We start from the raw sequence: 27542 nt of genomic DNA, 5'->3' as shown, positions 1-27542 counted from the left end.
TTAAATGGACTAAAAAGAGAGAAACAACTGTCTTCATTAATTCTTATTGTCCAAGCAGATGAAATGCAGAAATTAATTACATTAAATAGTGATAAGTAGATTGGATTTTTAAAATTAATTGACTCTTTAAAAAACTTTAAAGGTGCAATGAGTAACAAAGGAAAAACATTTTTGTATGATTTTTAAGCAAAAAGTGTTATTGGAAAATATTTGACTAGGGGATTATCATGGGTGTCTCTGAGGAAATTGTTGTGGGGGAAAAGGACTTTGTTAAATGGTTTGTTGCATGGCTTGTAACATACCCAAACAGAAATACTAGTTTTGAAAGCCAACCAAGAGCCCAACAATTAAATAAGAGCATGAAGGAAATTATGATCTTATGATATCTTACCCACTGAAATCTAGGTGGGAACACTGATTATTGTTTATTCTCTGACCAAAATATAAGAGAGAGAGAGAGAGAGACAGAGAGAACCTGTACACAGTGATGGGGGAGATGAAAAACCTGAGAAAGACAATTAATGTCATCATAAATAAATAAAGATGCTACTGAGCACTTAACCATAGAGGTCAAAGCATTTAAATCTTTTCCGATCTCATTTTCCCTGTCTGTATAAGGGGGGTAATGATACTTGCCTTCTTTTCAGTGACTTTCCCTAAGATCACACAGTTGCATAGAGAGGAATAGAACCCAGATTTTCTGAGTTCCCAAGTCCGTGCCTGCTATATCAGACAATGCTGCTTCCACTGCCTTAGTTCAGCTGCAGTTCTGTTGTCAGTCGATAGCTAGGGTCTGAGTTTGAAAGAGCTGTTTTACTTCCTGTTAGAATCAATGAGTGTGATATGGTCAAAGCTTATTTAAAAAACAAAACTAAACAAGACTACCCTGACCAAGCAAAAATAGGAAACAAAGAATAGAACAAATGCTATTAGCTAAGTATGTTACGGTTATCTTAACGGTTACTAGTCAGGATGTTGTAAAATACAGTTGGTAACACATTTTGCAGGCCAGTTAGGAACAGTCAACATAAAGAAAGTCAGATATTTATCTTTTCAAGACAGATTACTTGAATGAGTTGAGGATGTTATATTATTGGAAGACAACAGGTGGCACTATCACAAATGGTTTTCCTAGGTCCAAGTATCTAACAAAGAAAGAATAGCCTATTGTCAGTTGCGATGCAGTTCTTTTTAGATGCTGAGTCAAGAGCCACAAAAGTCTGTTCTACCTGGTTCTCTGACGGAGAATCTTTTTCGTAGGCTGTCAAGGTTCCTTCCCCACTCTGAACTCTAGGGACCTGCATGAAAACCCCCTAAGCTTATTTTTACCAGCTTAGGTTAAAACTTTCCCAAGGTACAAACTGTTTTACCTTTTGCCCCTGGACTTTATTGCTGCCACCACCAAGCATCTAACAAATATATAACCGGGAAAGAGCCCGCTTGGAAACGTCTTTCCCCCCAAAATCCTCCCAAACCCTACATCCCCTTTCCTGGGGAAGCCTTGATAAAAATCCTCACCAATTTGCATAGGTGAACACAGACCCAAACCCTTGGATCTTAAGAACAATGAAAAAGCAATCAGGTTCTTAAAAGAAGAATTTTAATTGAAGAAAAAAAGTAAAAGAGAATCACCTCTGTAAAATCAGGATGGTAAATACCTTACAGGGTAATCAGATTCAAAACATAGAGAATCCCTCTAGGCAAAACCTTAAGTTACAAAAAGACACAAAAACAGGAATATACATTCCCTCCAGCACAGCTTATTTTATCAGCCATTTAAACAAAACAGAATCTAATGCATATCTAGCTAGGTTACTTACTAAGTTCTAAGACTCCATTCCTTTTCTGTTCCCGGCAAAAGCATCACACAGACAGAGAGAAACTTTGATTCTTCCCTCTCCCCCTCCAGCTTTGAAAGTATCTTGTCTCCTCATTGGTCATTTTGGTCAGGTGCCAGCGAGGTTATCCTAGCTTCTTAACCCTTTACAGGTGAAAGGGTTTTTCCTCTGGCCAGGAGGGATTTAAAGGTGTTTACCCTTCCCTTTATATTTATGACATAGCCTATGCCAACACAAACAAGCATAAAAACCTTCTGGGCCAGATTGTGAACCCCATGCTCACATTGGTGGGCAGTTGCTCCCATGCACAGTTCCACTCCAACGAGAATAACTGCTCACCAACCTGAGTAAGGAGTTTAAAACTGGCCTGTTATGGTGCTATAATATTGCAGAAGACAGAACGGGTTTTACTGTAGATGTAGTGGGTGGGTTTTTCTGCACGTTTTTGAGCTTTTTGTATGTATTATAAAACAACATGTTCACAACATGCAACTCAAGGTTAGGTTAGAACTTGTTTCACAACTGCCAGCTGATGGGGTGGGAATGAGTATGTACTGTAGTGAAACTGGAAAAGAATGCAACGATAATGCATGTCCTATGGTGCAGTTCATGTCTACTGATGTTCCTCTAAACAGCCTGACACAGGATTAAATAGCGGAGAGAGAAACCAAGAATAATTTGAAAAAAAAGAGAGGAAGGGGATGTTGAATGAGACACAAGAGAAAGCACTGAAATATTTAGAGAAGGGAAACAAATCTTTTTGTTCTGTGTTCACAGCCTAACACAATGGGGTGCTGGTCCATGACTAGGGCTCATGGGCACTACGGTAATACAAATGCATAATAGTACTCTGCTATTCAGAGGTGGCTTAGGCCAATGTTTCTTGAAGGGTGAGTTGCACGTCTGTACAGGTGGGTGAGGGGACTAGCTGGGGTGGTGCGGAAATGTGTCACAATTCTTCTCCAGAGTCTCAGCTTTCATTAAAAAGTCTCTAGGTGTTATGATTATGAAGAAAACCTTCAAAGTGTGAAGAGAGTGTAACCAAGGCAGAAACATCTGCTTGAGTTTGCAGACAGCCTGATACAATAGCTCTGATGTGCAGGCTGCCCCAGTCACTTCAACTCAAATGGCAATAGCGATACTTTACATGTCAATATTGTGAACTATCATTCTGTTCACAGTAGGTAAGACAGGAAAGAAAATTTCATACTTCCCAAAATGGGGAAGGTGGGGCATAAAAAGATGCACCAATTAAGACATAAAGGACTTTAATAACACGTGGTGGGGTTTGTGTGAAATTGGCATTATTTTCTTGAATTGAGAGACAGTTTTTAAAAGTGGGAAACACTGGCTAAGGACAAACATCCAATTTAGGGCCCACAATTTTTTTCTTTTGCATCACTTTTCCATAGAAGAAAATAGACTTATTTTAAATACTGTGACAAAGTTCCTCCTCTGCCTTGGTGGGTCCTGTGCTTATTGGCGGATTTTCTCTCCTTAGAGGTTCATGGCAGCCCTCAGTTTGGCCACATTCGTGGCTCAAATCTGCCGTCCACTCAGTTAGCCTCATCATTGGCCAGCATGGGGAAAGGAAGAAGAACAATCCCCGCAGACTCTGCTGATCCACCTAGTGGATCGGGGAACAGGCCGGAGACCTTCCCCTTTGGTGGGACTCACAGTCCAGTTCAACTCCTCCGGTATCAAGTAGGGAGTTGGGGGGATGGAGGGAACCTGGGCCCACCCTCTACTCCGGGTTCCAGCCCAGGGCCCTGTGGATTGCAGCTGTCTACAGTGGCTCCTGTAACAGCTGTGTGACAGCTACAACTCCCTGGGTTACTTCCCCATGGCCTCCTCCCAACACCTTCTTTATTCTTACCACAGGACCTTCCTCCTGATGTCTGATAATGCTTGTACTTCTCAGTCTTCCAGTAGTACGCCTTCTCATTCTCAGCTTCTTGTGCCTCTTGCTCCCAGCTCCTCACACGCACCACAAACTGAAGTCAGCTCCTTTTTAAACCCAGGTGCCCTGATTAGCCTCCCTTAATTGATTCTAGCAGCTTCTTGATTGGCTGCAGGTGTTCTAATCAGCCTGTCTGCCTTAATTGTTTCCAGAAAATTCCTGATTGTTCTGGACCCTTCCCTGTTACCTTACCCAGGGAAAAGGGACCTACCTAACCTGGGGCTAATATATCTGCCTTCTATCACTCTCCTGTAGGGCGGGCTTTGGCCGCCCACTTCCTGGATCCCAATAGGATCACTCTCCTGTAGCCATCTGGCCCGACCCTGTCACAATACCTAATACAGATGGCTTTGGGTTTCACTCATTCTGCAAAACCTTCCTGTCAGTCTCTGCATGAAACTGTACATTTAACATTTTCAGAGTGAATGTTAGTGCTTGGGAAAGGCTTTAGCTTGACAGCCCTGAAGACTGAAGCTTTTTAAGGTCATATTTGTAGTCTGCATGGCAAGGACCCATCCCAGGGGTTAACACAATCAGAAGGCAAGAGTAAAAAGAGTAGAAGTTGGGGTGGAGATCCCACTTTCTAATCTGAGCTGACACTTCTTCTCACCATGTGACCTTTGAGCGAGTCACGTGACCTTTTTGCATCTCAGTCAACCCACCTATTAAGCTGTGTGATAGCAGGAGCTCACTGTGAACCAGATGCTGCTGCTGAACTATTTTGGGGGGGAAATTAAATTAAAAACCTCACAACAGTTGTTTGTTTTATAGTTGGATGCTATTTCTTGTTTATTTGAAACTACATTCTCAAGTTATCACTAGAACATGGAAAGGGACAGGGATGGAATTTTCAATATAAATTGAGGGGCATCCCTGAAAATCAGGAACAGCTGAAAGGCAGCCTACATACCTACCGGCCATGGGAGACCTCTCAAGAGTGAAATCTCACTCAAGTAATATCAGAGCAGCACAGAAGAAAAAGAAAAGAGCAGAACAATTGCATCTTTGGGCTTGCTTCAGAATTTTCTGATAAACCACAATAATCAAAATGGCAATGTGATACATTATTGCATGGCTTCTCTTCCTCCAGCTAAACAACCTGCAAGTCAGTATTGATTTCTTTCTGTTTTCCAGGCTTTTCTTTATATTCCACCCTCTCCTCCCATTACTTCTTTTTATTGGTGGCTATCAGGAGATGGGAATGTCCCATACGGAAGTCCAAACTTTATCCCCAGAAACCCTAATGTGCAGAGTATCATTATTACAGGACACAGAGAGCTGTCAGATTAAGAATCTAATTGAAAGCACTGACCAAATTTCCTGTGGAGAGAGACTGTTCTCTCTTCATAATGAGAAATCAAACAAAGCTCCAGGGTGTTCATCAGCCTGAGTAACGACATGAATGTTCAATGTGTCCTGCTTCTCCTCTGCCAGTTTCTCAGATACCATCCATACCGTACTCTGCCCAAGCAGTTACGAGAGAAGCTTCAATGCCAGCTAACTCTGAAATACATTTAAGACAAATGAAGAGAAAACCCCTTCTTGTGGAAGCCGTCAGATGTATGCTTTTAGTTTCAGAGCCCCCTTTAAGAGTTTCAAGGTTATATCAACTCATCTGGCTAATTAAGAGGCCCTTCATTTCTATTTATTTTTTTCACCAAGCTAACACTTATTTCCATATTTTTAATTGAATTTTCAAGGACACATTACAAAGAAGTCTTTGGTACGTAGATATCCAGCTAGCAGATCAAGAGAATCTCTATCTTAAATATTATTCAATATTTCATGAATAATGCTATTTGCTAATTTGTAGCCATTGATATTGCTATATTATTTGTGTGCCACTATCCTAGCCTCTTTTGTTACAAGCAAGTTTTGATTTTGAAAGTAAAGTAATTTCTTTTCTTATTCCTCCAATGGGAAAGGTACCTTCATATTCTCTTAGTATATATTATTTGTAATATAGTAAGGCCAAAGGCATCAACTGAGACTTGGGGCAGAGACTATCTAAATAGATCTGACAGAGCAGGAGGATAAATACAAGCACAAAGAGGGGAAGTGACACAAGATCAAACAGCAGGTTAAGGGTCAAACTGGGAATAGAACCTACATCTCCCAGCTGCCTTATCCAGTGGACCACAATGCCTCCCCTGTAACAGCTGAAAAGTGAGAAGCGGTTTGGGGTATCTAACTTAAGACACCTTAAGGAGGCCTGATTTTCAGAAAGGGCTGAGCACCCACACTCTGAAAATCAAGTCTCATTGGATGTCACAAGTTGGGCACCCAAAAATCACTAGACACTTTTTAAAATCTTGACATGCAACTTTACAGCTGGAATCAATATTGCACAGTAGTAAATTTCATCCTGGATGATAATCACTAACCTCTGCCTAAACAAACCATCGAATGAGTCACTAATCAATCTATCTTGAATCAGTAATGAGCCACTAATGAATCTGTCAATTCACTGCCAACATTCCTCTGGCAGAAATCAGGGATGGAGAGCAATGAATTAAGGCAATTTGGTGCCCTAGGAACATCCCACATAATTCTGCTATGCCCCAACTCTACTGTCACATTATGACATAGAGACCCATTGGTGCCAATGGGCAAAGGGTCCACTGTTCTTTACAAGCAGTTCAGACCTGACATTCAACCAAATACAACACTTTCATGGCATTTGTCCATGAAGGGTAGCATGTGTGGTCTCTCTGAAAGCTTGTAACTTAGCAATACACACATCTCACAGTGATTATGTAAATAAGTAGTATTTAAGGAATAATGTAACTATATTGAAAACTTTGCCCTTATGGTCTTGGAGTAAAATTTAGTGACCAGGGAATCATACGTCTCGGTGATGGCCCATTCAGGCAGGAGGGAGTTGTCACCCTCCCTGGTCAGCTGGTGGCATAATGCAAGATTTGATTGTCTAGGCTTGCCCCCTTCCAGAACAGGCAATGGAAAACCAACAAAAACAAAGGCAAACAATCAAAACCACTTGGAGGTAAAAAGGAAAAGACAGGAGGTAAAAAGGAAAAGACCTTGTTGAGTGGGCATGTTTCATGAAAGATTGGATCCCGGTTCTTTTGAAGCCAGCCAGCTCTGAAACAGACTGAACGTTTGGGGAGAAACCTCTTTTATCAGCTAGGAAAGGTAACTTAAATGTAGACCCTACTTTGCATTTTATGATTTTGTTTTGTATTGGAACTAGGGCTGTGAAACTATTTAAAAAGTTAATCATGATTTATCACTTTTAATTGCACTTTTAAACAATAGAATACCATTTGTTTAAATATTTTTGGATGTTTTCTACATTTTCAAATATATTGATTTCAGTTACAACACAGAATACAAAGTGTACAGTGCTCACTATCTTTTTTATAGTGCAAATATTTGTAATAAAAATATAAACAAAAGAAATAGTATCTTTCTATGCACTCCAGTACTTGTATGAGGTGAAATCTCTTTATCATGAAAGTGCAACTTACAAACACAGAATTTTTTTTAACATAACTGCACTCAAAAACAAAACAATTGAAAACTTTAGAGCTTACAGTCCACTCAGGCCTGCTTCTTGTTCAGCCAATCGCTAAGACAAACAAGTTTGTGTACATTTACGGGAGATAATGCTGCCTGCTTCTTATTTGCAATGTCACTTGAAAGTGAGAACAAGTGTTTGCATGGCACTATTGTAGGCAGTGTTGCAAGGTATTTATGTTCCAGATATGCCAAACATTCATATACCCCTTCATGTTTTGGCCACCATTCCAGAGCACATGCTTCCATGATGATGACTAGTTCTGCTCGATAACGATCCAAAGCAGTGTAGATGGACTCACATTCATTTTCATCATCTGAGTCAGATGCCACCCACAGAAGGTTGATTTTCTTTTTTGGTGGCTCGGGTTCTGTAGTTTCTTCATTGGAGTGTTGCTTTTTTAAGACTTCTGAAAGCATGCTGCACATCTTGTCCCTCTCAGATTTTGGAAGGCATTTCAGATTCTTAAACCCAAGTGCTGTAGCTATTTTTAGAAATCTCATATTAGTACTGTAATGAAGGGAGACTCACTGGTGAGGCGCCTCCTGCTGGTCATCTTGGGAATTAGCTCTCCAGCATACAGAGTGCCTCCTCCTGGCCAGTGTCTCACCTGCTGCTGGCCTCGTGTCCCTCCAGGACCCCAGTGCCCTTTACCTCAGGGTTCTGCCCCAGCAGTACCCCCTTACTCTGGGTTCCCCCTCCCAGGAGAACCCCAACCCTCTATCCCCACCTTGCCTCAGTGGCTACTGCCAGTCATCATCTAGCCCCTGCTCACTGGGGCAGACTGCAGTCTGTAATGGCCACGCACCACTGGCAAGGGGTTAGGACCTGCTGACTTTGCCTATCCCCAGGTTGCCCCTCTGCAGCCCAGGTATCTTTTTGGGCCTTTAACAAGGCCTGCAGCCAGGAGGTTTACTAGGCTGGAGCTCCCCAGCTCCCTTTGCTCTTCCCCAGCACTGCTCCATCCACGGTACCTTTCTCTCCCCGGCAGCCAGGTCCTTCTCTCTCCAGAGCTAGAAAGAGACTCCCCCAGCTCCTGTCCCACAGCCCTTTTCTCAGGGTGGGCTGGCCCCTGATTGGGCTGGCCCCACCTGGGGCTGCTTTCCCAATCAGCCTAGCTCTTCTCAGCTACATCCCTCTCCAGGGCTGCTTTTAACCCCTCTATTCCAGGAATGGGGCAGCTGTCCCACTACAGGTACCTTCTTTGCGTTTTGTCAAATCTGCAGTGAAAGTGTTCTTGGTCAAACAACATGTGCTGAGTTGTCATCCAAGACTGCCATAGCACAAAATACATGGCAAAATATGGGTAAAACCACAGAGCAGGAGACATACAATTCTCCCGTAAGGAGTTCAGTCACAAATTTAATTAACACATTTTTTTTAAACGAACATCATCAGCATGGAAGCATGACCTCTGGAATGGTGGCTAAAGCATGAAGGGGTAGGAATAGGGGTGAAGCAAGTCTGCTGCCAGGAGTAATCAGCAGCTAGCTTCCTCCCTGCCTTGATGGTACTACTGCAGTCCCCTCCAGCTGGATTGCTTCTTCAACCTTGGAGGTCTTCACATGCATATTTTCAATGAATTCCTCATGTGCATAGATGCTCCTCAGCCTATTTATCTCCTCTTAGAGCTCTCCCACCTGATTCCCAGGAGATCCTACCAGCAGACAACTCTCACACTGGATGGTCTCCCCAGTCTGACTTTCTATGACCATTGAGAGTAGGTAAGTCTACTGGTATGTTTTATATATTTTCTTTTTATGAAATGGGAAAAAATCCTTCAGTGAAGGGAAACTCCACAAATCAGCCAAATGCAAACTCCTTGGTTGTCTCAAGACTTGCAGTCTCCAGCATTTTACTTGCAGAGGATTCACTGTTTGCAGATCTGTAAGACTTTGTCTACACTGGCACTTTTGTCGATTAGGGGTATGAAAAAAACCCCACTGCTCCTAACCAGCATAAATTTCACCGACAAAAAATGCCAGTGTGGACAACGTTATGTCAGCAGGAGATGCTCTTCCACTGACATAGGTACAGGCGCTTGTTGGGGGTGGTTTAATTATGCTGGCAGGAGAGCTGTCTCACCGGCATAAGTGACTACACGGGAGACTTTACAGCGGCGTAGTTGCAGTGGTACAACTGTGCCACTGTAAGGTCCGTAGTGTAGTCACAACCTGAGTCTGAATTTTTGTGTGTGCGCTCATTTAATGGTTGATGTGGGAGGAGGAGTGATGGTGCGGGGGCGTTAGGTGTATTTAGTGCTTAGAAAGGATTCTGGATCTATATACCCTACAGACCAAAGTCAGGTAAACTACTTACCTCTGAACTAATGAATGGCAGCACAACATTCCCCAAGTCGCTCTGCCAGCATGTATCTCCCTTGACCTGAGCAGACCGCCTCTAGAGAGGAGGAAGGTAGCTGCAAGCTCATTCTGACTTGACCTCTCTAAAGGTCTTGGCACTAACTGACCCAATTGTACCCATTATGTTCAACAACCTGCTGGAAACTGGACTAAGACTACAAATTCATTTCACATAGCCTGAAGAGCAACGAGTATTTGGTAACCACAGATGGTGGCTGGACATAAGGTGGTAACTTAACAGCTGAAAGGCACTGCATCCCACTTCCAGCCTCCTGAACCACAAGTCTCCCTTCTATTAGCTGCTTTAAACCCTGTGTGGTGCATCACTTCAATTTGAGGTTACAATTTCACTTTGTGTCCCCTGCAAGTGATCCCCTAATTTAAATTCAAACAACAAAAGTCAATTCAGAGATAATGGAGTGGAGATGGGCTTAGTTTTGAAGAAAATTACCCTGCATTCTAAATCCAATGTCACAGTGTTGTGGAAAACGAGTTACACCATCTGTTTGGTTCAAACAGTCTGAGGTCCTTTTGAGTACAAGCATGCAGGGAGGAGGAGACAGAGATGGCCACACACAGGTGCCACCCTGGTCTCTCTCTGTCCTGCCCCTATAATACCAGTCTTATATAGTTTTTTACATTCAAGTCAAATGATACATTTCCTTAATTTTTTTTTATCACTCAGGCATTGTTAATAAAGCCTTATAAGGAGCCAAAGTAAACAGTTTCATAATTACAGGTCTCAGAGTAGCAGCCGTGTTAGTTAGTCTCTAAGGTGCCACAAGTACTCAGTTTCATAATTAGCACTGTGCTGACGCACTTCATTATTATCAAAATCTGCGGTTTGCTTGTGGCAGCATTTTGTCTTGGGGCTTTTGCAGGTTTGAGGGGGGAGGGGTTTGCATACAATGGACAACTAGGGACTTGAGCTAGGCAAGAGGTTGGCCTAGTTCGTTATCTGGGTCAAAATACCACGGCCCAGCATATGCAAATGCTCTTAGCTTAAGCTAAGTCTCACAGGATGCAGGCCTGTAGGCCTCTTGCGTTACCGCTCTTGCCTATGCTGCATACCATGCGTAGATCTTGTCACAGAGTGGGATGGGGTCAGGTTCAACAGCAAGGTTAATAGGAATTTCCCCACAACATTAAAAGAGGACATAACCAAAGATGACTATATCACACTATAACAGAGGCTTTTGATTAGAGATGAGTGAATAAAGCACAATGAATAATTTAGCTGATGGAGTTAAGTCTCTTTTTTACTACCTGGGGATATCCCAAGAGCAGATCACAATTTCCTCAAATGTACTGATCATCTCAAATTATTTCACAAAAGCTTTTCATGGATTTTTTTTTCTTATCTCAACAGCTTCATTCCAAACATTTTTGCCCAAATATCCAGTATTTGAGATATGTTGGCTGCTTGCGATTGGGCAGAAGTCACATCAAATTGTTTCTGTTCCCCAAATTGCTGAGAGTTCCAGTGTGAAACCGCATGCATGCAAATTAAAAATGTTAGTTTCCATTGAAATTCAGTCTCCATGAATGCCAGTAAAACTCAGTTGCAGGAGTCTTGGCAGAATGCAAGAACATGAAAGGGGAGCAAGCAGGACAGATATGACTTCCCTACAAAAATTCAAGAGAGTATTTTTAGAAATTCTGTTTGCAGTATTTGCTAAGCTCTACATTTAAAATGCTTTCTTGAATAGAGATATGTTTTAGTGATTTTTGCATACAAGACACCTAAAATATATCTAGTACTGAGTGGCAATAATTATAATCCATTAGCTGAAAAGGAGTATTTAGGAACCCAGAAGAGACGGTTAATAGCCATGACATAGTTATCAATTAATAGAAGGTTCCATGTTGTATATTCAGCTCTGTAGAAAGACTGCTCATTTAGACTACAGTATCTGTGGAACACTTGTCCCAGTTTGGGTTATAGTTGTCACTCATGGATAGAGTCAGCTGGTTTATAGCTCTACCCTGGCTCTGCGAAATGAGCAGTGATCCAGTCTAATTCTCAAAGCTTAGTTTGTTTACCAAGCTGTACTTCTGATGGATTCTTATTCTTATCGTTACGAGACCGCTTTCATCCTAGTAAGTAGGTATTTAATGCAGAAGATTCAGCAGAACATACTGGTTCCAATGACCTGACAGGACTAGCTTCAGAAGGGGGTGACAAAGAATGAGCTGAGTGGAGGACAGAGAGCAGGAGTAAGGAAGCCTTTTGAGATGGTGGGACTGGGCAGGGAAAGGGGAAGATAACTATAAGCAGTCATTCTGTAGAGACTAAACACTTCTGACTCTGGAGCTGCAGCATTCCCCCTCTCCCCATGAGAATCAATTTTTCTTCTCTCTCCCCTGTGGTCTGGGGTCCAGAGGCTTTCCCCAAGGCCTGCTTGGTTCCCAGTTTTTACTCTCTCCTGTGGCAGGAGAAAAGGGAGCTAGGGTTTCCCCGTATCTTTAGGGAGGGGGGGAAAGCCAGTAGTAACCCTGTCTCATCCACATTCATCTATACTTCATGTGATCCCCGCTCTTGGTGAGACTGGGGCTGCACCATGCAGTCACTGTGGAATTAGGCTCCTGGGTAGAGCTTTTAGCTGTCCAGGCCTAATTGCCTCTGCTGGGCTCCATACGTTGCATCCTCTGGCAGCCACTCCATGCAGCTCTTCTGCTGAGCTGCATCACATTCTTATGGCCAGAGGCCACATTATCAGTGCAACAGAAGTAGTGGAGACAGCTAGATGACATCTATGAGTGGCAGTCACTCAGTGCTGACTGGGAGCTGAGTTTTGGTTGGGCAGTTGCACATAAGACTTAGAGGGAACGCTGCTTTTGATTTGGTTGTTTATATAGCAATAGAGCTGCACAAGTCTCATTATAGTAAGTTAAAACATTAAACAAAAACATCAAGGCAAACTAGCTGTCCTGAAATAACTATTGAAGGGCTTAACCCCTTAGTTGCCGCTTCCTTCCCGGGGTGAAAGTGAGCCGGTAGGGGCCGGTACTGTGTACCGGGAAGAACCTGCACCGGCCCATACCCAGCACACATTAAAGCGTTGCCGCGGCAGCGCTTTCATGTCCCTGCTCCTTTTGCCTCCCCTGTCGGCGGCCCTGCTGGTAGGGTCCGTACCGGCCGAGCCACAGACGGGGGGGGGCAGCAACGTTAAAGCGCTGCCGCGGCAAAGGACCGTCCTTAAAGCACTGCCGCGGCAGCGCTTTAACTTCCCTGCCCCTTCCCCCAGCAGGGCCGCCAACAGGGGAGGCAAAAGGGGCAGGGACATGAAAGCGCTGCCGCGGCAGCGCTTTAAAGATGATCTTTTGCCGCCGGGGCGCTTTGATGTTGCTGCCCGCCCCCGTGGCCCGGCCGGTACAGACCCTACCAGCAGGGCCGCCGACAGGGGAGGCAAAGGACCCTGCAGTGCTTTAATGTTCCTGTCCCTTTTGGCCCCCCGGCTGCCAACGGACGGGCGGGGTGGGGCAAAGGGAGCAGCTGCCCTGGGGCCGGTGATTTAAAAGGGCCTGGGGCCCTATGGCAGCAGCACGTCCGGAGCCCCGGGCCCTTTAAATCAACACAAGCGCCTGGGCGGCACGGGCCAGCCCGACTGGAAGGGCTGGCTGGGGGATGCTGACCCCCAGCCCCACCCCTTCCACCCAAGGCCCCGCCCCTTCCGGGGGCCAGAGCCACCCCGCCCCGTACTGGTCAGTGGCCTCAGTTACTTTCACTTCTGTTCTGCCATTCTGAATTTGAATTTTATTCCAGGATCATGAAGATAAAAGTGAAAACGTGTTCATATTAGAATGGGGCAAAGAAAAAAAAGGAATTTTAAATTTAAGTTAGAGTAAAGCCAAGATGTCTAGTTTCTCTTCCCCTCTCTGAGCCAAAGCACAAGCCAAGCCATCTTGGAGCTGGCTGTGCTACCTACTAAGTTAAAAATACATGAAGTAATTTTCCTAGAGGTCACAGTGACCCCATCGTCTTAGCACAAAATTTTCACTTAAGCTGGTATTTCTGGCTCATCCTCATTTGTAACTAGGGAGCTGGGCATTATGCTGGATTCAGGCAGGATCTGTCTTTGGCTTGCTGACCTGCACTCTGATTTAGCTTCAGGAAAAGTGCATTTGGGATGGAAAAAACTGCTGTTGATCCTTAAATTGAAGGCACTGCTAACTGAAGACTATGCACGGGTTTGAAGAAGACTGCATGATTTTAACATACTGAACTAAATTTTGCTCTCATTTCCACCAGTTTTAGTCTGGAATAAGTTTGCTGAAGTGAATGAAAGATTTACACCAGCACGTAGGAACACAGCGTTTGGGCCAATTAATGGAAGTGTTCGTTGGGATTTTCAAGTGAGCCTAAGGAAATTTCATTTTCAGTGGGAGTTGGGCACCTAACTCTTTTGCTCCTTCAAAAATCCCAGCTGTTTTTCCCAACTATTGAGGTACACGTGGTGGGAGTGGCTACAAAATGTAAAGTCTTGCAACTTGTCTCAAAGAGAGATTTTCTCCTAAGAGATCCTTTGTGAATTAAGTGCAGTACTGTTTAACTCTAGCAATTCTGCTATGGATCTTCTTATTCTCCAATGCTTAGCCAGCCGGCCGTAGCGATCGTTCACCATTTGGTCTGTTCCTGCGCAACCGCAAAGGCTTGATGGCCTAAGAGTCCAATATCGGCACAGACTTGATGAACCCATGGAATAGGGGGTCTGCCTCTGCGCCGCCTCCATACGTCAGTTGGTGGAATTTTATCCTGAATGTTACAAGCCACCTGGAGAACGGTGTTCGCTAGAACGTTTTGTGGCATCCTTGCAACATGTCTGAAAAGTGTAAGGTGCCTCCTGTGGACAATGGCCCCAGTAGTCTGTAGACCCAAGAGACCATAAACATCTGCATTACGGATGAAGTCATTCCACTTTATGCCCAATATACGACATTGATATTTTGTGTGGAAAGTTTCCAGCTTTGTCCAGTCTGAGCGGCATAGTGTCCATGTTTCGCAGCCATACAACAGTATGGGAAGGATACAGCTAGAATAAATCCTGAACTTGGTTGTCAGACTAAGATGATGTTGATTCTGTATCCATTGAAATCGGTCCATGGCAGATGCTGCGATGCCAATCCAATGGAGAACCTCTGTGTGAGAACTGGAGGAGCTGGTAAGTATAGAACCCAGATAGCAAAAGCTGGAAACTGATTCCGGTGGTTTTGTTGTTCCAAGAGATTGGAGTCGCAGGTGGACCTGGTCCTAGATTTTGCAGCTTTGTCTTTGACCATGAAACATGGAGACCAATTTTAGCTGACTCCTCCTCCATATGCTGGAGTGCCTCACGAAACCTATCGGGGCTCTGTACCAGAAGAACAACATCATCAGTGTAGTCAAGTCTGTGAGCGAGAGATCACCAGTCTCAATGCCTATGGACCTGATGGAATGCTGCATTATGAAATCCATTGCCTGACAAAAAGAGTGCAGGGGCCAGAACGCAACCCTGCCTGACACCAGATACTGATTTAAAGGGCACTGACATCTGGTTCCCCAGACAAACACGGGCAGTGGTTCCATTATGCAGCTCTCTAATCAAGTCCAGCAGAGCGATAGGGACACCTATGCCCTTTAAGGCCTTCCATAATGTGACACGGTCTACGGAATCAAATTCAGCCTTAAGATCAACATACACTATGTGCAGGGGCTTCCTGAACCCGTGGTGTATCTCCAACAACAAGCAAAGGGCCAAAATGGCATCTAACGCGGACCTGTTCCTCGTAAAGCCTGACTGTTGGGGACGACACTTCCGATGTAGCAAAGGCTCCAGGTGTGCCAGCAAAACATGCACAAACATCTTCCCTGGAATGGAGAGCAAGATGATCAGCCTTTAGCTCTTACATTCACTGCACTGTCCCTTGCCCTTATAGAGTGAGATCACAATACCGTCCTTCCAGGGTGGGATGATTTAAAGAAATATTCAGTGTAGGATGGGGGTGGATCCCCTAGTATTTCAGAATGTTTTCTGACACTGGGTCCTGATCCCACACTTGTGGAAATAGGGCCTGCTTCACCCTTGTGGGATGGGAAGTTGCTCATGCACACAGTGTAGAGATTGCAGGCCTGGCTTTCTACTGTCCTGCATCTTGTTCTGCCATTTACATCAGTGTAAATGACTAAAATGATACTAAAGCAGATTTGCATCTGCTTTGCACCAGGGTAAGTGGTCACGCATTGCAGGGCAATGGAAAATTAGGTCCAGTGACTACTCTGTACCCAAGGTGTGTGGGGGGAGATGGAGGGGGAAGAAGCTAGGATCAAGCTGCCCCTTGCTACCTCCACTCCACACCCCTTTCTCCTGATTGTGTATTGAGCACAAGATTAGCTTGTCCAGGGGCAGGGAATGACTGAGTGCACCATGTGTTGGCTAAGGTGTGCACAGCTTTTCTTTATCACATATACTGCCTCAAAAGGGTGGAGGAACCACACCTTTAGAGAATATTTTAATCCTTTAAAACACATTAAGTATTATGCAGTGTTTCCTTAAACTTACCTATTGTGATATTTTAAAACTCATTTCAAATAACTTCTTAGAAGTTTGAAACCAAAAAAATATGTCTCCTCTTGTGTATACACAGGGTTCTGATTGTAGGGCTGGACTCAGGAGTGCTAAGCCACGAGTATAGCTTTTCTCTCTCCAACTTAAAAACATGAAAACAGTGGGGTTTGGTAACAAGTATCAGAGAAAAAGTAGGTCAGTTCATGGTCTTATCAGACATGATGTCATCTCTTTAAAGGAACAAACAAATATGGTTTAATTGGGCTTGTAAAGGATTCCATAATGGAGAGCTCCCTGTGATCTCAGTTTAATAAGGGGACAATCTAATACTAAATTAAATTTAAACAGGTTCAAAAATGGAGAGCAGCATGAACTGACATTGAGAGGGAAAAAAGATGCACTGATCACGCTGGTTCACAGATCCTCATAAGAGGGAGCCCTGTGTTTCTGGTCTTGCTCTGCATTGGAGGGAGGAAGCCATAAATGCTGAGACAGTAGAAAGTCAGGAGCCATCTTTTAGGCAGAGCCTGAATGCAAGGGTTTCATGAGGGAAGAGAAGCTGTGGAACACACAGCTAGCCCCTATGTATGCGTGGAGTCTGAGACAAAGGAGACTGAAAGTAGGGTAGGTTCATGTAACCTGGTAAAAACTAAGCTCCTGTTTTTCTGTTGTAGTTGGGTGTCACCAGCCTCCTTTGTTCATCACTCATGGAGGCACAGATGGCCAGAGCCTCAGCAAATTGGTATAAGCACACCACCTTACAGCAGCTGAGGATCTACCCCAATGGGATAAATCTAACATCCCTAGACATCAGTGAAAATGTTTCCACGGACATCAATGGGTGATAGATTGTGCCTGAAGAGCATCCACAGAATCACCGAAATGTAGGGCTGGAAGGGAGCCCGAGAAGGAGGTGGCTGCTTCCTCTGAAGTGAATTAAAAGAAATTGTTCAGAAAGGAAAACCTATTTTTGTAAAAAAATGTCCAGTGTGTCTGTTCTGAAGCATTCAAAGCAGACCTGTTATGTCTTTTGAAATTTGTGCATTTTATTTATCAAAATAGGTATTGAAATTATTAATTTACCAAGACCCTGTTTTTTGTTAAATGAAAAATTGCATTCATATTTTCACGAAGAAAATCTTAAGGCCTGAACTTTTTCACAAAAAAATGAAGACATTTCTACAACATTGACAATTTTTCACTAAAAAAAATTGTCTGAAAGAAAAAAGGTGATTTTTTTTGACCAGGTCTGTTTCAGACCGAAGCATGTTGCCCAGCTCTATTAATTGTTGTGCGCTGCAGAGTTTGAAAGGCCGAAAAAGAAACTGCAGCTGTGAGCAGAGTCAAACCATCTAGACAAGAACTTAGTGTTCTTGCCTTGTTGTGTTTCTTTCCTCCACATACATGGGTGGACTTAAATGGGTTGCATGACCTCCTTCTGTCAGAAGCTATAACTCAGTATAGGCTACTAACACTCCTGGCTATATCATCTGCCAAATCCAACATTAAGAAAAAAATTAGAAGTCACCCATGGCCCTTTCATCTCTTGGAGCCGCTGACTGCCTCAAGCGTCTCAGAAATTGTGGTTAAATAACTGTTCACATACCTTCTTACTTATCGAGTGGCTTACAGATAACATAATAGCCTCTCGCTGATTCATGCCAGTGGCCTGTGAACAGGAACACAGATGTCAGGAACCTGTGCCTGCAGGTGGCAGCGTACAATGCTTGCAAGGTTGGTGGCCAGGAATGGATAAATGGGGGGACACCTGTATCGAAGTCCAGAGGTTTCCCGCAGCCTGATTTTACTCCTGCTTCGTACTCTTTTCCCATCTGCACTATGAGCCCAATACAGCTTCTACTCAAACCCTTTTCAAAACCACCAAGGCCAAAGGGTCTGCAAGAGACATAAGGGAAGAATATGGTCCCATTGCTATAATCCTTCTGGTCAAGGAGGAATGGAAAGGACTTTCTTAGCCAGGTGGAGGCAGTAGCTCTTAAATGGCACAGATCACTTTGTCCCCGCTCAGGGCTTAGTGCATGGCTAACTTCAGCATCTTCAGTCCAAAGTAGATTGTGTCTGTGCTGTGCCATTAGCAGGGGTCATTAGGCAGAGGAAAGATTTGTGCTGTACATTCAAAAGCTTCAGAAGTTTGAATCTATGACTTTCTAGAGAGTCATAGAGTAGGAATGGCTTTCTGTTGGTCTGCAACTTTAGATATAGTATTGCACATAACGTATCAGTCAGTATTGATACTGCACAATTGCTGTAACAGTTCAGTAAAAGTATACAGTTGATTTCAATACACAAAACTTGATAGAGCTTTTCTTGCTCTCCAGATTAACTCCTTGCATCCTGCACTGGAGGTGCTTCCTCTTCTAACCAATCCTGACTCTATAATAATTTTCAAAGCTCCTTAAGCTTCAAAAATTAATGGCAGTTTTACTACGCTAACAACATAGTAATACAAGTGTAAAGGACTTTGAATACCTGAAGTTACTTCAGAAGGGGACACTAACTCCTACCAATCCTCTGGTACGAAGTGTCTCTCTCTAGGACAGTGGCTCAGGAGAAGCTGGCAGTACTAAGAAACCAAAGGTGGGAATAGGCATGGTGGAAAAGGACACTATTTGCTGTTAGTTTAAGAATTCCAGCATGTGTCCTCAGTCTAATTAAACCTTGGTTTGTGACGTTCAGTGACCAGATTCCTTCATTTAATAGGTTTCAGAGTAGCAGCCGTGTTAGTCTGTATTCGCAAAAAGAAAAGGAGGACTTGTGGCACCTTAGAGACTAACACATTTATTTGAGCATGAGCTTTCGTGAGCTACATCCGATGAAGTGAGCTGTAGCTCACGAAAGCTTATGCTCAGATAAATTGGTTAGTCTCTAAGGTGCCACAAGTACTCCTTTTCTTTTTGCTTCATTTAATAGTTAAATAGCACTTTATACCTTCAAAGGTCTGTAGAAATATTACCTAATTAATCTGCACAACATCCCTATGAGGTAGGTGGGTGTTATCCCTATCTCACAGATGGCAGAGAGTGTAGTGACTTCCCTACATACAGTGGTGAGTTGGAGCCAGTTCCCACCGGTTCGCTAGAACCAGTTGTTAAATTTAGAAGCCCTTTTAGAACCGGTTGTTCCGCGAGGGACAACCGGTTCTAAAAGGGCTTCTAAATTTAACCGGTCAAAAGTGGCGCCTTAGGAGCTGACTCCATGGGTGCTCCAGGGCTGGAGCATCCAAGGGGAAAATTTGGTGTGTGCAGAGCACCCACCGGCAGCTCCCCGCCCCACCCCCGGCCCCAGCTTGCCTCCGCTCCGCCTCCGCCTCCTCCCCTGAACGTGCCGCCCTGCTCTGCTTCTCTGCCCCCCAACCCCAAGCTTCCCGTGAATCAGCTGTTCACGCGGGAAGCTGGGGCAGGCTGAGAAGCAGGCCACAGCTTCCCGCTCAGGCCCAGGGAGGTGGAGGTGAGCTGGGGCAAGGATGGGGGGGTCGCGAGGAGGGCTGCCCACGCCGCAGCAGATAACCTTGGGGGGGGCATAGGGGAACTGCTCCCTGCCCCAGCTCACCTCCGCCACCCTGGGCCTGAGCAGGAAGCGGCCGCCTGCTTCTCAGCCCTCCCCGGCTTCCCGCCGAACAGCTGATTCGCGGGAAGCTGGGGGGCAGAGAAGCAGAGCGGGGCGGTGCGTTCAGGGGAGGAGGAGGAGCAGAGGTGAGGTGATGTGAGCTGGGGCCGGCGCAGGGCAGGAAGCTGCCGGTGGGTGCTCTGCACCCACCAAATTTTCCCCGTGGGTGCTCCAGCCCCGGAGCACCCAGGGAGTTGGCACCTAAGTCGCCACTTTTGATGTGATCAGTGGGGGATCGGCCACTCCCCCTGTTCACCCCCAGCTATGCTCCCCTGCCCCTAGGAGCCAGAGGGACCGGCCAGATGCTTCCTGGGAGCTGCCCCAGGTAAGCACCTCCGGGACTCCCCACCTCGCCCCCTGGCGGGTGCCTCTGGCTCTTAGGGGTGGGCACCCACTACAGTGGCCCATGAGACCTTCCTGCTCAGTTCTGGGGGCGGACAGGGGAGGAGGGTGGATGGGGAAGGGGTCCTGGGGGGGGGGTGCATCAAGGAACGTGGGGGGGGTTGGATGGGGCAGGAGTCCCAGGGGGGTGGAGGTGGGCAACGACCCCCTCGTGGGGTGAGGTGGGAACCCGTTGTTAAGATTTTGGCAGCTCATCACTGCCTACATACAACTAGTTAGAAGCGTAGCTGGGATTAAAATTCGGGTCCAGAGCTAGGCAAATAGCGGATTTTTCATTTTGTTGGAGATTTTGAAAAAAATGCTTCATTCGATTGATCATTTTGAAAGGTTTTTGAATTTTTTAGAAAATAAAATTAAAGGAAATTTTGAAACAAACAAAAAAAATCAGAACATTTCATTTTGAAAATGTCAAAACAGAACATTTTGACTGGGGAGAGGGGAGGGAGAGGTTTCAAAATAAACCAGCAAAAATGACACATTTGTGAAACATTTTGGTGTTGCTGAATCTGTATTTTTCACTGAAAAGAGTTTCAGTCAAAAAATTTCACCCAGCTGTACTTTGGACTGCCTGACTCCTAGATAAGGAGTACTTGTGGCACCTTAGAGACTAACACATTTATTTGAGCATAAGCTTTCGTGAGCTACGGTTCACTTCATCGGATGCAAGTGAGCTGTAGCTCACGAAAGCTTATGCTCAAATAAATGTGTTAGTCTCTAAGGTGCCACAAGTACTCCTTTTCTTTTTGCGGATACAGACTAACACGGCTGCTACTCTGAAACCTGACTCCTAGATGAGTTCTTATTCCTCCAGATAATCATTTAGCTTTGATACTAGTGATCAAAAGAGGCTTCTCAGATGCCAATCCTCTATGTCTGCTGTCAGACCCCATTCCCACCTGCTCAAGACTCCCTTGCTTTTCCCTTTCCAGCTTATCTCCATTACTCTTCCCGTCAGAGTACCGGAGTCCTCCTCTGCTCTTCCCCACCTCAGGGCCTTACGCCTCTTACATTACAAATATCTGCTCCGTGCTTCCACTTCCATTCACCCCGCTCGCGGAGATTGGATTGAAAGTTTGATCTCTGTTCACAGTCCTCCGCCAACCCCCAGATGCGAAGTCACGTCTAATGCAACTCAGACTTTAAAAAAAGGCATATTTGGTTTCAGTGGATCCTTTTGAAGCCACACTCCTTGTGCACATTTGAAAGTTGATGAAGCATTCCTCCTGTCCCTAGTGTAGTGGATAAAATAAAAGACGACAGCTAAGCAACATTTTAAATAAGTTCCAGAAACAAGCAAAGGACATGGTGCACATTACTCCTTGGCAGAAAATACGGTGTAGGGGCTAAGGTGCAGCACTGGCACTCAGGAGACCTATAGGCAGAGTTCTACCTCCTGCTTTGCTACTGATTTGTGTCACTTTGGGTAAGTTACTTCACCGGTCTATGCCTGACATTGGGATAATACCTCATAGGGGTGTTATAATGCCTAATAAACAATTGTAAAAGTGCTTCACTATCCCTGGCTGAAGATGCCAAAGGAAGATTAAGCGTGGTTATTATTCTATGCACAATCAGACGTTTTACAAAAAAAGTGATAAATAATGTAAACATAAGACTGGCTATAATTAAGCTCCCCGTTAACTATTGTACATGGAGGAAGAGGTGTCAGAGTTACCTTTTAAAAAGTAGTTGGATTGGTCATGTTAGCCATTGCTGAAAATTCAGACTATGAATGGAATTTAAAAAGAAAACAATTGTTATGGCACATTGTGGAGAACATACAGCTACAAGTGCATGGGATAGATAATTTCAGGTGTATCTGTCCTTTGGGACTGCCAGGTATCTATCTTCTCCTGCTACCCTGGAAATTTAGCAAGCTCCCAATATTCCCTGCAAGAATATATGTGTCTTGTTTTCATCAGGACTCAGAGTCAGGTGAGCAATAAAAATAATTATTTGGAGTGTTTTTGTACCTGTGTTTTTATAGGAATTCACAGACACCTGAAAAGGATATTTGCAAAGTGAACTATGATCCTTGACCTATAGTACACACAATAAATCTGCCACCTTAACCATTGCCAGCTCTTTGGAATGAATAGCTGTATTATAAAGGCACATGTGTACAGCTACAGGGCTGTATATCTTATTGGACCTCATTCTCAAATCAACATTTTTAACACCTATACACAATTATCTGTACATAAAATCTTTTGATGATTTGACTCTCCCTCTCCTCTTTAAGCTTTATGATTCTGGGTTTGACATGCTACTGAAAGCAGCGAACATCCCATATCAATCTGACCGATTGCTTCAGCAATACATTCCTCAATAGATACTGGGTACAACCCACCACAGAGAATGAGATCTTTTTTCAGCTTCTCAGTGTTAATGAATAAGCTGTAGTCAATATTTAAGAAACAGAAAGTTAATAAATCATTAGAACCAAAGAATGAAAATGTTGGTGAAAGCAATTTAGTCAAATTTAGGTGCGTTATGATCAATTCCTTAATTCATATTTCGGCACCTGAATAGACTTCACTGACGTTGGTTTAGCAACTCTGAAAACCAAGACACTTGTATTACAGTATCTAATTATGAATATAGGAGCATAACTTCAGGCAGCAAGTGTGAAAGCGTTGGCCTCTAAAGGAAACTGGCATTTCACAGAGAACAAGTCAGATTACAGACGGTATCTATCGACTTGCTGTGGAAGTGTTAGGTCTAGAATTTTAGGTAAATACATTCATTTTTAAAAATCCATGTAATTTATTAGGTAAAATCAGCAATACAAGTAAATATAAACCCATGATTCCTTTTGCTAAATTGAGCTCCTCTTAATTAACTTTAATTTCCTAACCTTGGCTGTACTCCCTTACAGATAATACATAAAGATACACACATACTTCTTGGGTGCAATTGTGCGAGATGCTGAAGTTCTCTCAGCTTCAAGGTGCTTTAATACCATGAAGAGCAATGCAGTATAAATAGATGGTTCTCGGCACCTTGTAGGACTGGGTCTTTCATACTTTTAGGGCTGTGTTTGAATATTTGTCTTTTGTGCATTAAGGGCCATATTCTCATATTACCGCTAAAAGCACTAGCTACCTGCATAAATGCTTGTAAGGAAAAACAATGTATCGCTAGAGAAGCTGTCCTGCAATTTGTTCAGCAGAGGGCACCACAAGAGAAAGAGAATTAAAAATCAATATGCTATTCTTCAACTTGTTTCTTTCCCCTTTTCCCTGTGCTCAGATCTCATTGCTCTTTGATCACCAGAGCTAGTCAAAAACAGGAGTTTCCATTCTGCAGGAAAATTCTGACATTTTGAATTTTTTTTTTCATTCTTAATTGGAATGAAAAAGCCAAAGTTTCTATGAAACAAATTTTCAGGAAAAACCTTAATTCAGAACTATTGAAATATTTCGTTTAGATAGTGGTGAAATGTTTCATTTTGACTTTTATAGCATATTAAAAATATTTTTAATATTATAAAAAAGTTAACACATTTCATTTTGACACTATTGAAACAAAACAACTGACACTATTAAAAGGAAATGTTCCTTTTCCTGTGAAAAAAATGTAGTTGAAATCAACACATTCCCACACAGCCTTTCGATCTTGACAAAACTGCGTTAGTTGATGGAAAACTGCGGTCAAACTTTTGTCTGCTCTGAAGCTCATGACTGTAGTCCCAGCCCACTTCCTGCCAGCTGACTGTGTGGAGTAAGAGGTAAAAAAACGTGTGTGCAGTTCCGAGCTGCACTCTTCATGAAGTACAGCCCAGGGGCTGCAAAAGGTGGTTTTATGCTACCTCTGGGATTCTGGAGCAGCAGACAGCTTGTTTGATCTCCAAAATAAACTAAATAAAAACTACTTTATGCCCTGACAGCAAATATCCAAGCCATAATCTCTTCCTGCCTCAACATGTCCTATCCCCCACCAAGCAAGTCCTTACTCCAGGGACTACAAAGAGAGCAGTGTAGGGACGTCATGTTGGGCCTACTCCACCCAGAGCCTCCTGTACCAGGGGAATTCTTGATTGCAGGGACCTAGTGCTCTGAGCCGTTTAGATTGCAGAAGTGTATAAAGGCGCCATAACGCAGCCCAGAATTTTGTTTTTGTAAACGTTACCCTCCTCTCATGAGCAAGAAGTAGTAGGAAGAAGACAGTCCAACTTCATTAGTTAGCATAAATTTCCCCACGCAAATGTGTAGAGTCGACTTACACATGGTCGAACCTACCTGCCTTCTTCAAGTAAGTGCAATGGCATCCAGCTTATTTTTTGCTGAGAGGAAGACTGTTTGACTTTAAAGGCTGTAGTAGTGAATTATTATTTTTTAAAGTGAGACTCAGTATGGAAGATTTCTGCCAAAGAGGAATCTGAGAGAATTATAAACCACAGAAAATGGGCATGGGGGTTTGTTATAATAGAAATTGTTTTGCAACATCAACTGTTGTAGATCAGTTGCACAAACATGCCTGTTACATCCCTTGGTTCGTACCGACACATTTGGCATTCTATAGTAGAGGACACAGAGGTGTATGTATGATCCCTACCCAGAGAAGTTTACAATCTAATGCTGAGACCCTGCGATTAGTAATGCACATGTACAGCCAGGTACCTTCAAACTAATAGTTGTAGGATCAGGGTTTAATATACATAGATTTTGTAATCTAGACACATAGGCGTCGACTTCTGCTCCCGCGGGTGGGCGCTCAACCCCCCTCTGCCCTCAGCCCCACTCCACCCCTGCCCTGCCCCAACTCTGCCCCCTCCCTGCCCCTATTCCAACTCCTTCCCCAAATCCCTGCCCCGGCCCCACTTCTTCCCCACCTCCTCCCCTGGGCACACCATGTTCCCGCTCCTCCACCTCCCTCCCAGCACACCGCCAAATAGCTGTTTGGTGGCGGCCGGGCGGGAAACACTGGGAGGAGGTAGGTGGAGGAACCGGGCAGAGCACCCACTAATTTTTCCCCATGGGCGCTTCAGCCCCGGAGCACCCACGGAGTCGGTGCCTATGTTTAGACATATATGGCCAGATTTTTCAGAAGAGCAGGAGTTGCTAGGTACTGATCTCTTCTGAAAATCTGGCCCCAATTATGGGTGCTGAGCACTTGAAAGTCTGGCCCATAATGCACTGGGAAACCAGACAAAAGTCAAACCTCCAAGCTGGGGAGGCTTTGTGTTTTGATGTCTCCTCTGCTCTCTCACTCTACATTTGCTTTAGTGGATTTTTGTCAACAGACTTTGAGGAAGGAGTTCAGCATCACAATGGGGCAGTGACTCAAGCACATTTCAAGATCTCTTAAGCTTTATGGGTTTGAAACTGACTCAAAAATTAATTAAAAAAAAAAGAGTTCTGCTTTCTATGAACATAGCCAGGCTGCCTCAAACTGAAGCAACTACCTAAGATCAGGCCGCGGAGATATTGCCGCTGCTACTGAAAATCACAGGGCAGCACCCTGAACTTCCTTGGGTGGCCCCAGTAATTGTAGTGGAGTGGCCTCTGGAAAAAGCAGTGGCTGGCTGAAAGAACAATGAAGCATTCTTGGAAGAGAAAGGGCTGTGAGGAAGAAACTTTCCCCATTTCAGCAGCCTTTGTGAGAGCTTTTAATTTCTAGTCAGAGAAGAGAGGCTTAGGGAAGCGGGAGAAGTGTACTACCTGTATGGACCAAACTGTGGTGTTTCTGGGGACGGTGCAAAGCTGTACTGCCCCAGGGGAATTTGTGGGGTGGAGGGGAAGCACAGTCCCTTTCCAGCAGCCTGGTGTACAGGAGGACTGGACACGCTATGTCATCCTTTAGACTGTCTCCGGTGTGCTTGGTCTGCTGCTGTGCAGGCTGGGGCAGAATGGCCCCCTTCTTCCCACTGCATTTTAGGGAGATGGGTGCATAGGTGCTGGAACGAGAGGTGCTGGGGGTGCTGCTGCACCCTCTGGCAGGAAGTGGTTTCCATTATATACAGGGTTTACAGTTTGGTTCAATGGCTTTCAGCACCCCCACTAAACAAATTGTTCCAGCACCCTGCATGGGTGCCTCTGAGGGTGCACGGAATGAGTAGTACTGCACTCCCCCCGCTGCAGGACCTGAAATAGCAAGGAGCCCTAGTGAGTGGGGTGTAAAACAAAAGCCCCCCCCCCCCCCCCACCACAATCATATACCTCAGAGCCACTCAATCTGGTGCTAACTCCTCTGGACACGACTTTTTCCCCCTTCATGTAAGGCTCGTTCTATTAATCACATCATCCTTCTATCACTCTGTTAAAAGCAGTTGCTCCTGCACAAATCCACCCCGGGTTCCTTCATAGTCATTGCGTTTACACCAGGTTTAACTAGTAACAATACAGACTTCATTAGATGAGGAAAAAAATGAGTGTCACCCACTGGCATGGCCTGTTCAAATAGGGATTCTGTAATACAAAACTAGCTGGTTGCCTGCCCTCTCTCTCCATGCTTCCTACAACGAGTAACTAAAGCAAGAAAGTCACTCTTGAAAAGCCTGCCTGGAAGTCCTGTTCTACAATTTTTTTTAAAAAAAACCCAGAGATCATAAAAACATAAATTGAAGTTTATCTTCAAAGCGTCTGGGGGTTGCTCAGCGTGACTCGTTGACTTTAATAGGAGTCACATGGCTAAAATCCCATGCAACACTTTGAAATTTTTTAAGTGCTGCTACGTTCCAGGGAAGTTCCAAATGAAAAGCTACTTTTGTTTAATATTCTAGAGTATTCACTTTGTTCAAATTTGGGGATTCTAATCTGAAACGTGATGGGGGCGGGGGGGGGGGGAGAAACAGCTGGCAGTGCAAGTGCTAACAAAACATACTCACTGTTACTAGACGTTAGCATTCCACACGTGTTAACATGACGGCCTTTCAGGAATACAGAATGAAGTAAATGCTGAAGTCTGCAAAGTGACTCCTGCCATCACTTCAAATTTGAGCTGCACATGCATGGTGTCAGTCAGGCAGCTCTCTGAAGCTCACTGCTGTAAACAAAGAATTACAGTCGCTGGAAACCATTCATCCAGGCATGCCATTGGCCAGAGGGTGCTGATAATATCAGGAGTCAGAACCCTAGACATACCTTGGTGAACAGAGAATAGAATTACATAAAAGATGGAGGTGTACAGCACAGTTATAGAAGACCTAGCACTCAAAAATATTTACATTGTGGCCAACTGCCACCAACGACATCTATTACAATTAAAGGTGACTACCTGTCACCTATTGCTTAGAATCAGGCCATTTATTGCCTTGAAATCATTGCC

At 44.2% G+C, this 27542-nt stretch overlaps 2 long non-coding RNA genes across 2 annotated transcripts in view; one reads left to right on the top strand and one right to left on the bottom strand.

Moving 5' to 3' along the window:
* Positions 1–17152, top strand: part of LOC122464025 — a 43077-nt gene extending 25925 nt beyond the window's left edge. The window contains exons 2-3 of the long non-coding RNA XR_006287859.1: positions 8966–9060; positions 16919–17152. This is a non-coding gene — a long non-coding RNA (uncharacterized LOC122464025). The remainder of the gene's footprint in view (positions 1–8965; positions 9061–16918) is intronic.
* Positions 17153–20442: 3290 nt separating this feature from the next.
* LOC122462127 lies at positions 20443–27352 on the bottom strand. The gene is made up of 3 exons (XR_006284497.1): positions 27103–27352; positions 21949–21999; positions 20443–21502 (listed from the first exon to the last, which is right to left on the bottom strand). It is a non-coding gene; the product is annotated as an uncharacterized LOC122462127 (long non-coding RNA).
* Between the last annotated feature and the right edge of the window lie 190 nt (positions 27353–27542).

Source organism: Chelonia mydas, chromosome 1, assembly GCF_015237465.2.
Source record: "Chelonia mydas isolate rCheMyd1 chromosome 1, rCheMyd1.pri.v2, whole genome shotgun sequence".
Taxonomy (NCBI): domain Eukaryota; kingdom Metazoa; phylum Chordata; order Testudines; family Cheloniidae; genus Chelonia; species Chelonia mydas.
Note: the sequence above shows the minus strand (reverse complement) of the source record. Positions and strands in the feature narration are given on the sequence as shown.